Consider the following 15,566-nt stretch of genomic DNA (forward strand, 5'->3'; position numbering starts at 1 on the left):
TCATGAAATATTACAAATTTCAGCACTATTTGTAGAATTATCTTATAAGAAAAAATTGTCAAGTGTTCAATTGTATTTAATGTTCCTAGAGTCCTGGAAGTGTCCTGGTTAGAATTCCGTCTTAGTCTTCCCAGTTAGATCCACGGCTTTCGCCGATAGCAGAGACACCACGTGTGTCTGACAACACCTGTGCGATGTTTTGCGGGACTGCCCCATTTCTCAAGCAAGGTGGTCCCCCGAGACGTCGCACAGGTGTTGTCAGACGCCGACCCTCCACAAGTGGTGTCTCTGCTATCGGCGAAAGCCGTGGATCTAACTGCGAAGACTAAGATGGAATTCTAATCAGGACACTTCCAGGACTCTAACCTTCAGATGGGTGAAATATTTCGTACACATATGGCAATTGTAATGCCTTTGTTTTCGGTCAATTGACATGAAAAATATTTAATACAGTTTTCTACTTTTTTACACTATTGTCTGGATTAGTGCTTATTTTCTATACGCTATATCCGAGAGGTTGAAAGCACCTCTTATTGCACTACCATACCCACAGGTTAGTCCACTAAAGGTCTATATACTTGAACATGGATTCATGACCATCTCTGTGGAATATAGGTAACAACAAAAAAATTATTAAAAAGTGCCTTCTAGGTTTTTCCAAAAATGTCCTCAATAAAGGTATTTTTTTAGGGGAGCAGCATAAAACGTCAAGTCCTATAGAGTTTAGGTAATGTAAATCGCGGGCATTGTGAGCACAGGAGATGTCATCTTGGCAGTGACATCAGTGGTAAACAATGCATTGTCTTGTCTACAGCTAGAATATGGAGCCCCATGCAGCTCCTATCACAGTATTGATTATGTAATACATAGAATTCCTTACAATATTAAAATAAGTGATATAAAATATGGTTAGTGTCATTGTAAACCTTCCATACCCCTGCTAATACCAGCTCAATTGCAGGGAAATGCCTTGTTAGTCCCTTCCAGATAAGTCACTGAGACAGCTGCCCCTTTTCTCGGTGCACATTATGGCAGCTTTTAGGGCTGTCCGTGCCTGAAGGAGAAATACAAATTATATAATTCCACCTATTTAAATCAAATCATGGTGACACTACTGACTGCAACGCAGAGTGAGATTTTCCGTTCCAAGCAGACGCCGGCGGTAATGAAAGATGACATCCAGTCATTGAGCAGTGACCTATTGACCCCCTTACAGAGAGGAGTGGGGGGAACACAGGGGGATATAATTTGTGTGTGACTGGGATTGTATACGGAAGCCTGCTATTGTTTGGCCAGCACAAAGAGGGGCCTTTTCTGAAGAGTTAAAGGATGAATGGAGTGTGCAAATAATTGTGTCATTCTGGGCTTGTAGCCATTGGAGGATTCCTGATGACAAAGCTTTAATGGTTTAATACAGTGTTCCCACTAAGGACCAAAGGTGCGGCCATTGTTTTATGGAGTTAAATGCTTATTTACTCCTTTAGTAACACAACCACAACTACACAACGTAATTAGTAATGGCCGCTTCTGTATTTAAGACAATAACAACACCTTGCACAGAACCTCACTACAATGCAAGAAGAAGCCTGAAAACATCTTTGTTGTTGTGTTACACTGTGGTCTCCTCATTATCTCCTACTCGGTTCTATTTATTCGTCTTGTCTCATTTAATGGCACGCTATAGTGTTCTTTGTATGGACTTCTGTGGTGTTTTGTCAACTTGTTAGATACTAAATGCTCTGCTCTGGCTTACATTGCCATGGTGACTTTTTTCCCCTTCTAGCCTACCCGGTTGATCGCGTCTTTTCCATCAACAGTCCATAAAAATCGAACATATATAGTAGGTTTCTTCTCCACTACTATGTGTTCAGCCCAACAGTTACTTGTAGATAACTGTTGTATGTATATGTGCTGTTTGGAAATTAAATATGGTGGAAAAGACTGGAAATATGGTGCCCCCCCATGCGCTGCCTTAACCCCTGAATGGAAATATTAGCATAAGAATCCTTAGCTCTTTTATTATAAACAGTTGTAATAATGGTAAAAGAAGTAGGAGTAGTGGTAAAAGTGGCCGGAGTAGGAGTAGAAGTATGCATAGTAGGAGTAGTAGTAGTAGTAGTAGTAGTAGTAGTAGGAGTAGGAGTAGGAGTAGTTATGATATTCATTTTAGATCTTGATTAGAATATCAGATTTGGACCTATTCTTCCAATTTTTAAAGTGTAATTCTTAGGCTTTTTCAGTGACAGACTTTTCGACTTTACCAGCTTTACCCTCCATGCATTGCTCATGTCATCTTGAATATTTACATTGCTAATACCGTCGCTTCAATGCTTGTGTTATCTTTACATCGTGCCCGTACCTCGCACATTGATTACACCAGGAATGCCCAATATGAGATTAAGAAAAGCATTTCTAATAGTACAATAATATCTATATATCGATCTATCTAAATAGTGGACCGTCCAGCAGCATCTGTATAAAACATGGAGGGGTGCCCGCCCCAGGGATCTGACCACAAATCCCTTCTGGATACACAAATATTCAAAAAAATAGGCAGAACTCCAAACTTGGATGAAAAAAAGAGAGAACTTCTTTATTCGTCCTGGTGCGACGTTTCAGCTCAAACACTAGATCTTCTCTCAAGAATCAGAGAAAGGCTTTACTGTTTGAGCTGAAACGTTGCACCAGGATGAATAAAGAAGTTCTCTCTTTTTTTCATCCAAGTTTGGAGTGCTGCCTATTCTTTTGAATATCTATCTATCTATCTATCTATCTATCTATCTATCTATCTATCTATCTATCTATCTATCTATCTATCTATCTATCTATCTATCTCATATCTATCTATCCATCTATCTCATATCTATCTGTCTATTATCTATCACGATCTATCCATCTGTCTGTCTGTCTGTCTGTCTCTCCCTCTCGTTTTCTCTCTTTTCTGTCTTATTTTCTATGATATGCACTTATTATATACCAAAAATGACCTTGACAAGTGAAATAGAAAATGTAAAGAAAAAAGGAGTCACAATCTGCAAACCAATCACTTCCCCCACAAAATGCCCAAAGCAGAGCGCGAGACTTGCTCATACACACAATGCTGCTGTGTTTATAACAGACATATCTGCTTCCTTCCAACAATTCTCAAAGAGTTTGAATCTCAGGAAATGTCGCTTTCTCTCGATGAACAATAACGGAACATTTATTAGAAGACAAAAATACACTGCGCATTTAACTGCAGATATCATCAGGAGGGGGTATGGGTAGAAAATAAATGAATGCTGCAAACTTTTATCGATTAACTTTGACTAAGATTCTAGATAATACTTGTAAATCACAAAAACGCTAAATACGGTAGATTCGCGCTGGATAGGGAATGGACAGTGACTATGTTGCCGCTTTAAGTCCAGACTAGTTGACTGTTGAGATGAGGGCTAGGAATAATATTGACCATTTTAAACACTTTCCCATTCGCATTAGTCTTGTTTGATTTATTTATTTATTTATTTATTTATTTGTAGATCGAAAGTAGCCATATCGAAAATACTAAATCCAGTTATAAACTCAGATAGTATGGCGGCACCATCTAGTGGTCACTTATACAGAAAGATGCAGAAGTGAATGAGAACAAATGTGTTTTGTTTTTACCAGGCTACGTTAACATGAAATATTATGTTTTTGGGTTTTCTGGCTTCATGAAGGTCAATGTACTTTATTCTTTAATTTTTCAGCAATCGCAATATTACCTTCCATTTGTCACTATGAGCTTGTCTCATAGAGAAGACTTCTTATTGATGATTTAGAAGTCCTTAACTTGACCTAATCGATGCAATATGTTATGGTTGGGCACATAAGATTAGACCGGGCTATCCCAATTTCTAGTTGCCAGTAGCGGGGTGGTCTAATTCAATGTAGATCTGGCTACCAATATTTATAGCCAGATTTTAAGACTTCTTTTTATCCCCTGAAAGACTTGTTCACTCGGTAACCATCCTACCACGGATATCTTGCACGGAACAATACAATGAAAATATACAGTAGGATATATGGCCATAGAGGTAGCAGTCGCCCCTGGCCCTGATTTTTTTGAGGGAGCACAAAGGACCCTTTGCACATAAGAAGACCCCAGTATTATAAATGGCACATAGTAGGTAGGGGCCCTGTTTCAGATATTGCATTGGGCCCAGAAGCTTCAAAATATACTTGTGGACATTGCAGAACTTTCAAACTTCATTTATTTTCCATATAAACCTAATATTATCTAAGTGGACAACGCTTAGGTTCTGTTGGAACAGGGACAAACAGAGACAGGAAAGGGGCCTGTACAAGAACAGTATATGGGCCACTTGCTCTCCAATATTTCATCATAGAACACCCTCCAATAGTAATTGTGACCTAAGAAACTCATCGGCTTGCCGCCTTTGAGGTGACTGTTGGCCCCCTTGCCTACTGGGCCCTTGTGAAGCTGCACAGGTTGCACACATGGAATGTCCGCCCCTCGATAGGAATACTAATAGTAAGAAGAGCTCGTCAATAAAAGTTCTCTTCAGGTTTTGTGATGTATATGGCCAGACTAATCTCAATGCTACACATAGGGTCATAAGGATGTGCTATTGTATTAGTAAACCAGTGACCATCATTGAGTGTGACCCTAAACAGAGTTTGTACCTTACTGATTTCTCTGGGGTTACCATGGCTGCAATAGACTAACCCTACATGGACATCCAATAAAAATGAAGATCACATGACAGGATGTCCATTCAGAAAAGAGCTAGTATGTTATTGTTACCATGACAACCCCAGAGCAAGCACAATACTTACATTACTGCAGTAGTTAGGAGAGTAGGAGAAGGAAATAAAAACAAAACAAGGGGTATTACTTTAAATTTAGAATCATTTGAGTTAGATTTCGGCAGTCATAAACTTTTCATGTTAATAATATCCAATGCTCAGGTCATATCCTAGGTATAGTATTCCCTATTTATACAGATCAAATATCATCAGTTACATTGGACAGGCACTATGATCTACGGTATCGCTGTGTACAACACTATGTTATAATCACATCCAGTGGTCATAATCTTGACCAAATTGGTTGTCAGGTTTGGATAACAACCCCTTTTCATATTATGGATCGGCCGTAAAATAAGTCAATCCTGTTGCTGGTTACCGTTCGAGGAAACTGTTGGAAATTGGTATATATATGGGGCCTATAAAAATCAATGGGCACACACTGATTTCAATGGTCATCTCATCACGACAACCCCTTTTTAGATTAAAGTCAGCCCGGCAATCGGCTGATCATTGCAGGTCCGACTTCAGAGACCCCCGGCAATCAACTGCGGTCGGCCACTGCAGGAGATAAGTAGTAATACATGACCATGTAATACAGTTAATGGACATGGTCCACCAAGCAAGAGCTGCTTTTTGTTAGTAGTTATCTGCTAATCTGGCCAATAGAGAGAGGTCCTAACCCACCTCTTTGATGTCCATATGTCCTAATAGGGTATATAGAAAGGGGTTGTCTTTTAAAATGCCGCAGCTCGACACTGCCTAAAAGAGGGGGTCCTAAGGTAGACACCTACCTTCATTAGCCCCGCGTCTTCTAATAGGACAGGGCATTTAACAAGTAGAATAAGATCTAATGTGTGCGTATACTATTCTCAAACTAAACTGGTATCATATCCATAAAGTGGAGAGATTCTTTTCTATAGAGAATAAATTCTGCATCTAATTCTTCAACCCAACAACAAAGCATCCATGAAGCGCTACATGTCCGGCAGGGGTTAAACCTTAATGAGAATGTTCTTTAGAATCCATTTCCTCTTCTTCTCTATTGTGCTAAAACGATTGTTCCTTTAAATAACCCTGAAATGTTTTCCTGCATTACAAAGAAAATTAGTAAATTATAATCAAAACCACTGCAAACAAATGATGGATTTACAGGCTGCTCCACAAATTGTGTCATTCTCCAAACCTCTTACTGCAGATGAAATGTATTCTGCTTCTTCTTTAGAAAAAAAATAAAAATCTTTTTTTTCATAACGTCAGTTGCTGTATAATGCCATCGCTGAAATGATTTTACTTAATAAAAACCGTTGCCATAGAAATCCCATTTCTCTCTCTCTCTCTTTGCTGCATCTGTCTCTCCTTATTTTTATCAAATCGTTCCGCAGAAGTCGCTTTCTTTTTTTTCATAAATGCAATAACCATTTCTCCGATAACACATCCCATAAAAATGATTGCAATTCTAGTATACATATCTTGTTTTTCTTTCTGCTTTTTGCAAATGCAGCAATTTTCTTCTGCCTAGCGACACATCTGCATCAACGTTATATAAACTTGGTCCTGAATTATGTGCTTTTAACAATGTTTTTTATTTTAACTCTTTGGTGGCATCAAGAAGCAGAATAGTGGTGTAATAATAAGGGGCTCACTATTCTTATTTTAGCTAAAACAGGTGGTAGGATTGGCAAAAAAATGCAGCTGTCTTGGGTATAAAAATATTTGGAAGTGCACTAAGTTTAGAGATTGTACAGAATTAGAAAAACATTCCTGTTTTCTTCCAGGAACAGCACCACACTTGTCCATGGGTTATGTCTGGTATTGCAGCCCAGGCACATTCACTTTAATGGATTTGAGCTGCAATTCCAGATACAACCCATGGACAGATGTGCCGCTGTTCGTGTAAGAAATCAGTCATGTTTAATCCTGGACAATACCTTTAAATAGTTTTTCATGCAATGAAAAGCTGCCTAGGGTGATCACTAGGGGGCAGCGCGATGTGCTCCACACATATTAATGAGAAAAATAGGCAAATTTCTTCCCCTTAGTGATCCCTATATGCCAGTCTTTATCACCAAGAAGTACAGTACACAAGCACCTAAGCACTATAAGTAAATATGCATTACTGCTGAATCTACTTACAATAGGGAGGTTCTTAGGGCATATTTTGATCAAATTGTGTGAGCCCACCTGCCACGACAAGGCGACCTCCATAAGGTGGATTCCTGTCGCACATACAGAACTGGGACTAGGCCTACATATACTTGGGGATGGTAGGAACCATCATTAAACTAATTAAAATCACCCTGGGCAGAATGGGAGGAGTGAAAGATCAAAAAATGGAGGCAGTCACTAATCCCACATATATGCAATACATAAGAGACGCAAAAGTTTGATCAGCACATTCCAGTAAAATGAAACAAAACGTATATACAGGTGCAAGTACGCCCGTGACTACAAAACAATACAGTACACAAGAAAATGGCAACAGCACTCTGTGAACACCAATGGCACCTAAACACTACAAATAAATAAATATGCATTACTGCTGAATCTACTTACAATATTGAGGTACTTAGAGCGCATTTTGATCAAATTGTGTAAGCCCACCTGCCACGACAAGGCGACCTCTATGAGGTGGGTCACCAAGAAAACACATGGAACACGCTGCTAGACTTGGGACCTACTTTATCTACAGGACAAGAGGGAAGACTGAAGAAAATAAAGAGTCCACCATGGATTATTAGCCTATGGGGTCATTGTTCTCCTAGACAGCTAAGTAAATACTATGTAACAAAGCAAATTAAAGCATGGTAAACATATTACCTCCATGAAGGCGGTATACCCCATTTCTATATGTGGACATTCAATAATACACAGCATTTGAAAAAATTTATTTTAAAAGAAAGCCCACCTTTTATTAACATTGACACTATAGTCCGCATAGCAAAATCTAGAATCTATAGAGTACGTCTTCATTATGTATGCTTTATTTTATTTCTACTTTGTGCAATGTATAAACAATATTCTGTTGCTACAGTATATGGAAACAGCCAATGAGTTGCTGTTGATGGACCTAGTATTCCTATTATGGTTCTTTATTTAGTGTAAGCATCTATTTAGAATGGTCAGTGGGTCTGATTGGTTCACTAATAAGTTACGACGTCCTGCAGCCCTGATCTTTAACATACGACTATACAGTACAATGATCTTAAGGCTAGGTTCACACGAGCATGTTACGTCCGTAATGGACGGAACGTATTTCGGCCGCAAGTCCCGGACCGAACACAGTGCAGGGAGCCGGGCTCCTAGCATCATAGTTATGTACGATACTAGGAGTCCCTGCCTCGCTGCCGGACAACTGTCCCGTACTGTAATCATGTTTTCAGTACGGGACAGTAGTTCCACGGAGAGGCAGGGACTCCTAGCGTCGTACATAACTATGATGCTAGGAGCCCGGCTCCCGGCAGTGTGTTTGGTCCGGGACTTGCGGCCAAAATACGTTCCGTCCATTACGGACGTAACCTGCTCGTGTGAATACAGCCTAATAGAGATTCAAATGGTAATAAGACTATTTGGATATTCCTATGTTAATGATCATTACGTATGTATGTGTTAATGAGACACTCTATCCTTGGTTTTCACATGAAACATAATTAGAATAAAATAAAGCCATAAGTAGAATAGCCAGCCTCTTTGTTGACACTCTCCTTCTAGCAGATATTCTTCTACCCTGCATGGAATAAAAACACAAATAAAAATAATGGAAAGCCGCAACAATTATAATGAATGTATATTACATGCATGATAATTATATATTTGAGGACTATGTAGACTATGTAAACATTACAAAGGCACATGCATGGTATGGCGATCCACTTAGTCCCTATGGTCCCGTATTACATAGCAGCCGGCACTCAGCATTCAACTGTATGGCACCTTCATGTGGCATTTGATGCTTGTAGGACAAACCTCCGGAATCCAGCATGCCACGGAACATCCCACCAAAAAACCTCTGTATAAAATAAGAAGTACATGGTGGTACAGTATGGACCCATAGCAGGCAATGGGCGCCATATTATGGATCTGTACCACGCAAATCCGTAATATGGTCGTGGGGCCTTTGGGAACCTGTTATTGAAATCCCATCTGTATGAAGTCATACTACAGCTATCTGCGTGTCTTACCAGATTCAAAAAGATACATATATAGTGTTTTTTTGCTCACCAACCTGATATTCATAACTTCAAATGTTTCCCATCATCTACTTGAGCATCAGAGGAATTTATTCTATAACTTAACATTTAATAATTCATGGTTTTCTCTCCTGCAAATGAAGACTGCTTGGCATAAAAGCAGGCAGTGGGGGAGAATGTAAAGTGATATGTCATGTCCTGAGCTATTTTATACTCCACTCCAGAGATATATGAAACAATACCGCTTGTCTGTGGCTGCAGGTGTCCTTCTCATCTGCCAAATACTTGGGACTCCATAATGTATTACTGGTAACTTTCAGGCATGACCTTGTGTTTTCGAGGCAGGGGGCTTGCTGATTGTTACTTGTTTGTTTCTACTTTAGCAAAGAAAGAAATCATTATGAAAGACTGCATCGAATTGTATTAAAGACAGAGTAGTACTCAAGAAGGAACCTGTTAAGCCATAGTTTGACCTTTGGCGATATAGAGGTGAACCCATGCTTGCTTATTAGGGAAGTACATACATAGGAATTGTATAGTTTTCTTCTATTATTAGAATCCCTCCCATTGTTAATGGTGAAGTTACAATAATAGGGGGTAGGAAATGCTATAGAGAAATCAAAAGGGTTCCCTGGAGACTATGAGCAGTGTGTACTGCTTCAAACCAAGAACATGCGGCAGCCTGTATTCTGCAATTGGATTCATGGCAGATCATTTTTTTAAAGAAACCACGGCACTCAGTATAGAAGGGTGCTCAGGTAGGGTTCCACTCTGTAGTATTCTAGAAGAAAACCTGCCACTCCGGAGTGCCAGGTTTTCTTCTAGATCATTTTTTGAGTTGGTAAAATTGGTAATTCCTAATAGATAGATGTTAATCTTTAGGGGTCACCCTATCCTTCAATGATGATATTTAAGAAAACATTGGGGATACATGTATCAAATCCGTAGCTTGTACAACCCTATTGCTAAAATCTATTGTCTATATTGTGGGTCTTTGCACCATTTACTTCAAAATGTCTCACAACCCTTAGGGTATGTTCACACGCACTAATTACGGACGTAATTCGGGCGTTTTTGCCCCGAATTACGTCCGAAAATAGCGCCTCAATAGCGTTGACAAACATCTGCCCATTGAAAGCAATGGGCAGACGTTTGTCTGTTCACACGAGGCGTATATTTACGCGCCGCTGTCAAATGACCTGTCACTTCTTTGGCCGTAATTGGAGCCGTTATTCATTGACTCCAATGAATAGCAGCGCCAATTATGTCCGTAATGGACGCGGCGTTCAAGCGCCTGCACATGCCGTTACGGCTGAAATTACGGGGATGTTTTCAGGCGGAAACATCCCCGTAAATTCAGCCGTTACGGACGCTGTCGTGTGAACATACCCTTAGGGCACGTTCAGACGTGGCATACATTTTCCATTGCAGATTTTTGCCACAAATTTGTGCCAATTACGCAATGAATCTGCAACAAAATTTGCCTATTTGACAGTTTGCCCAGACGTGGCGGATTTCATAGCGGATTTGCTTTCAGCCTTTGCATTGCAAAGGTTGAAATCCTCAGTGAAAATCTGCTATTTTTCCACATTTTTCCTATTTTTGTGCATTCTGTATCCCACACTGCAAGCTGCAAGCTAGTTTCCACATCGTTATTTTCCCCAACGTCTGCACTGTTATCTAAAAAGCTATAGGAATCAGAGTACAAAACGTCCGCAGCAGAATTCCGCAGCAAATCCGCCACATCTGAATGTGCCCTTAAGATGGCCATTGGCATGCAAGTTTTGTTGGCAGATATGGCTGACTTCAGCGGGGTCCACCAACAATCATATGTCAATTGTCTCCAATGTCTAATGTCAGGAAAAACAGTGACTGAACTGGTTTAATTTCAACCCATCCCATCCCCAATATTGTTTTCAGATAAGGGGAACTAGATGTGTCTGGAGGCCGACAGCTCTCATATGTCCACAGCTAGCTCAAGACCTAGTTCAGACAGGGACTTCAGAAATAGGCAAACTAGCGCCTCATAGACAATACATGAGATTGTGAGAGCTTTTCTTGGTATAGAAATGGTTCTGATAAATGTCACCACAACCTTTTCTGACAATAAATTTGTAGGAGTTGTCAGGTTGTGACTCAAAATAATGTAATTTGTTGAAAAATATGGCATAATATCGCATTGAAAAATGTCCATCTAGAGAGGGGTGGTTTTCTGAAAGAAGATGAACAGTATATGATGAAACTGAAAATATATCATAGGAAATCTGCTCTGAATAAGGGGTGGTCTACTCAAAGAGGTGTTTTTTTTGGAGAGGTTCCATTGTGAGGGTTGAAATGTCGCAAAAAAATTAATATCTTTGAAAATGCTGCAATAGTTTTGTTTGTGTTGGACTGACTGTGGATCAGGTCTGCTTGCTGGCACCCAATTCACCTATATTTTTTTCACCTATATATATATACAAAAATAGAATCCAGCACCACAGGCTTAAATGAAAGGGGTGCAAGCCTTAGGGAACTGACCACTGTCCCTCTAGACAAATAGTGAAAAAAGTGGATGCTTTATTGACCCCAAAAATGCGCCGTTTCGGGTCTCACAACCCGAGCCTTTCTCCAGCAGTTTGCTAGTGGTATACACAGATATATAAAGGATGAGCAAGTGAATAATCAATTTACAATCATCAGTGAACAAGCAAGCAAAATATCAAAGTACAGTTCATATAGTGGATGCCTGCAAGCGTCCCAGTGAGAGGGGGATACACATTACAATTCTGCATATATGGCATATAAATAGACCTGCAATAACATTCATAGTCTAGTGTAGCGTCTGTTTTATGATAATAAGTAATAAAGTGCACCTCTTCTTATCTAGTGACTATACATATGAGGAGGCCTCACATATGATCCAGCATGGTAGGAAGTGTTTACTATGGGAGCTCGCCCAACATCGTTACAGTGCTAATGCACCTGTGCAGGGGAGAAATCAATGGGACATTGCTGTGTTGATGCTCACATGTGCGCACATGTGCAGAAGAGTGGAAGAATCCACGGCGGCCATATTACTAGAGGGCAAGTGCCCATACATGAGGGAGTGTTTATGAGCGTCATAGCAACACTCACTGGCCTCATGAACAGCACAAGTCCAATGGCCGAATTGTGAAGTTAACCCTGTGTGTGCCTGCACACAGATATAATAACTATTAGGCAATATGGTTTATTAAAAGCTATATAACGCCCCAAAAAAGTTGGTGATTAGGTACAAATGCAACTTCAGGAACACGGAGAGGGGACAAGAACTAGAGACCACCAGATGGGTGGGTGAAGCCTAAGCCCAGAGGTGTGTGCCTACACTCAGTCCATGTATATGACACAGATAGGTGCAGCGGCGCACACCACCGCGGATGTACAGCAAATAACCTGTTAAGTGCGCAACATGGGGGCAGCCAGGGTACAAGAGGACAACACTCACAACATAGTAGAATATAGTCATACCAATGAGTAAACCAAAATATCGGTACTTAAAGGGGAGTATACCAACAAATGGAATAGAGTCTGTGTGCGGGTAACGAGGGAACAATACTGTAGTAAATAAGAAAAACTAAAATCACATCCACACAGCAAGTGCCGGACAATCTGTTTTATTATATAAAGGCAAGGAAAATACAGGCTGGACCACATCTTGTGAGCAGAACCATCATCCGTTCAATAAGGGACTTTCTTCAAGTGACAGACATGATATCTGTAAAGATAAAAAAAATGTGTGTAAGTCAATTTTTATAACAATAACATAAAAAGAGATTTCTATTTTCAATCTAACAGAGTATACGGATGATTAGTAGAGGGAACCACGTGTAACGGGGCAGGCAGGTCCTAATGTACACGGTGGCTCAGTGGTTAGCACTATTGCCTTGCAGCACTGGGGTCCTGGGTTCAAATACAACCAAGGTCACCATCTGCATGGAGTTTGTATGTTCTCCCCGTGTTTGCGTGGGTTTCCTCCGGGTACTCCGGTTTCCTCCCACACCCCAAAAACATACCCATAGGGAATTTAGATTGTGAGCCCCAATGGGGACAGTAAAAAAGTGGACCTCTGTACAGCGCTGCGTAATATGTTGGCGCTATATAAGTAACTGAAATAAATAAATAAATCCCCTAGAATGTATTCTGCGTTTAAGCCATTCGGTTTTAAAGTATTGAGTTTCCTGATCCATTGTAATTCCCTGATCCTGTCACCAACGAGACGTGGTCTAGGGACATGGTCAATAAGCCAAAATTTTAACTGGCGCTCAGTGTGATTGGCTTCCATGTAGCGTTTAGGGACTGGCAGATCTAGGCTTTTTTTGCAGATTGTGTAGCAAGGCTGATTGAGGCGGGTCTTAACCCACATATAACAGACCGCAAGGGCATTGTAAAATATAGACCACATGGTCTGAGTTGCAGGTAAGGAAGTGTTTGATGGGTGTTATATAGCTTTTAATAAACCTTATTATTGCCTAATAGTTATTATATCTGTGTGCAGGCACACACAGGGTTACCTTCACAATTCGGCCATTGGACTTGTGCTGTTCATGAGGCCAGTGAGTGTTGCTATGACGCTCATAAACACTCCCTCACTCATGTATGGGCACTTGCCCTCTAGTAATATGGCCGCAGTGGATTTTTCCACTCTTCTGCACATGTGCGCACATGTGAGCTTCAACACAGCAATGTCCCATTGATTTGTCCCCTGCACAGGTGCATTAGCACTGTAAGGGTGTGTTCACACGGCCGTAAACGCCCGAAAAATCGGAAGCAGAACGCCTCCAAACATCTGCCCATTGATTGCAATGGGAAAAACGGCACTCTGTTCCGAAGGGTCGTTTTTTTACGCGGCCGTTTTTCAAAACGGCCGCGTAAAAAAACAGCTGCAAAAAAGAAGTGCAGAACACTTCTTGGGAAGTTTTTGGAGCTGTTTTTCATAGACTCTATTGAAAACAGCTCCAAAAACGGACGTAAAATACGCCGCGAAAAACGCAAGATGCTCAAAAAACGTCTGAAAATCAGTAGCTGTTTTCCAATGAAAACAGCTCCGTATTTTCAGACGTTTTTGAGTTTGTGTGTGAACATACCCTCACGATGTTGGGCGAGCTCCCATAGTAAACACTTCCTACCATGCTGGATCATATGTGAGGCCTCTTCATCTGTATAGTCACTAGATAAGCAGAGGTGCACTTTATTACTTATTATCATAAAACAGACGCCACACTAGACTATGAATGTTATTGCAGGTCTATTTATATGCCATATATGCAGAATTGTAATGTGTATCCCCCTCTCACTGGGACGCTTGCAGGCATCCACTATATGAACTGTACTTTGATATTTTGCTTGCTTGTTCACTGATGATTGTAAATTGCTTATTCACTTGCTCATCCTTTATATACGTGTGTGTACCACTAGCAAACTGCTGGAGAAAGGCTCGGGTTGTGAGAGCCGAAACGTCGCACTTTTGGGGTCAATAAAGCACCCACTTTTTTCACCATAAGCCCTTGTGAGTGCTGCCTATTTACTGTATATATATATATATATATATATATATATATATTCCACATTGTTCCAAAATTCTCCATTCCGCTCACAATCAAGTGGTACATACGAGGCAGTATATGAAATATTCAGTCAGAGTGATGCATTTTCTGAATACTAGATGTGCCCCTCGCAGGCCATTCCATTAGTGCATCCATTAGAACATGCTTCCAAGCTTGTCTGCTCGATTACATTCCAGCTCCATGTTTAACCCCTTGCTGTACCAGCCAGGCATTCACAAGCAGCATGCATTTTACTCAATAGTACTCAATCTATTTCTTTTAAAATTTTGGGCAAACTTTTGAATACGGAGTGTGCTACAACTGGACATATTATTACATTATATTATTTTTGTATGTACAACTAAATGCATTGAGTCTGACAATGTGCAGCTCAGAGTGACTGCCACCAAACATCGAAATTAACGAATGTCCCCACAGAAGTGATTAAAAAGGTGCCACTGTCCCCTGTCAAATAGTCAATGCCCATGGATGTCTATGGGGTTTATAAAACAAGTTGGGGAAATGCAAGGTCCAAAGCCTTATTTAACGCAGCTGAACGGGGAGACAAAGTAGTGAGATAATCCATGTTAAAAGGGTTCTTTGTCAAGGATAATATATGAAATAGTCATATGGCGTATCCTACTGTAGGAGTCCTTTCGGTATATTTTATTATTTTCCATGCGCACAAAAATCACAAATCACAAATATCACAAAAATATTGTGTTGCCTTTGAAATATAATGGATTTGTTTTCATTTTAGAAAAATCTGATTAATATTCCAATATGAGTTTGAGAATAATTTGGTTTGAGAACAGCCTTCTTCGCAATTTTCTTCTCTCTCTCGATATCTCCTTGACCTAAAGACTGGGAGAATCTGAGACAAACTGGTTGTTTAGTAGGCAAAGACATTTTGTCAGCGTTATGGCATGCCACACCTCAGATGGCAGTATTAATCAGATTTTTTAGAAGATTTAAGTGGGGAACATCTTTAAAACATTAGTGGCAATGGCCATGCTTTCGA

At 40.2% G+C, this 15,566-nt stretch overlaps 1 protein-coding gene across 4 annotated transcripts in view; it reads left to right on the forward strand.

The window, feature by feature from the left end:
* Window positions 1–15,566, forward strand: part of TOX2 (TOX high mobility group box family member 2) — a 107,106-nt gene that overhangs the window by 39,749 nt on the left and 51,791 nt on the right. The window lies entirely within an intron of this gene.

The sequence above is a fragment of the Rhinoderma darwinii genome, chromosome 13, assembly GCF_050947455.1.
Source record: "Rhinoderma darwinii isolate aRhiDar2 chromosome 13, aRhiDar2.hap1, whole genome shotgun sequence".
NCBI lineage: Eukaryota > Metazoa > Chordata > Amphibia > Anura > Rhinodermatidae > Rhinoderma > Rhinoderma darwinii.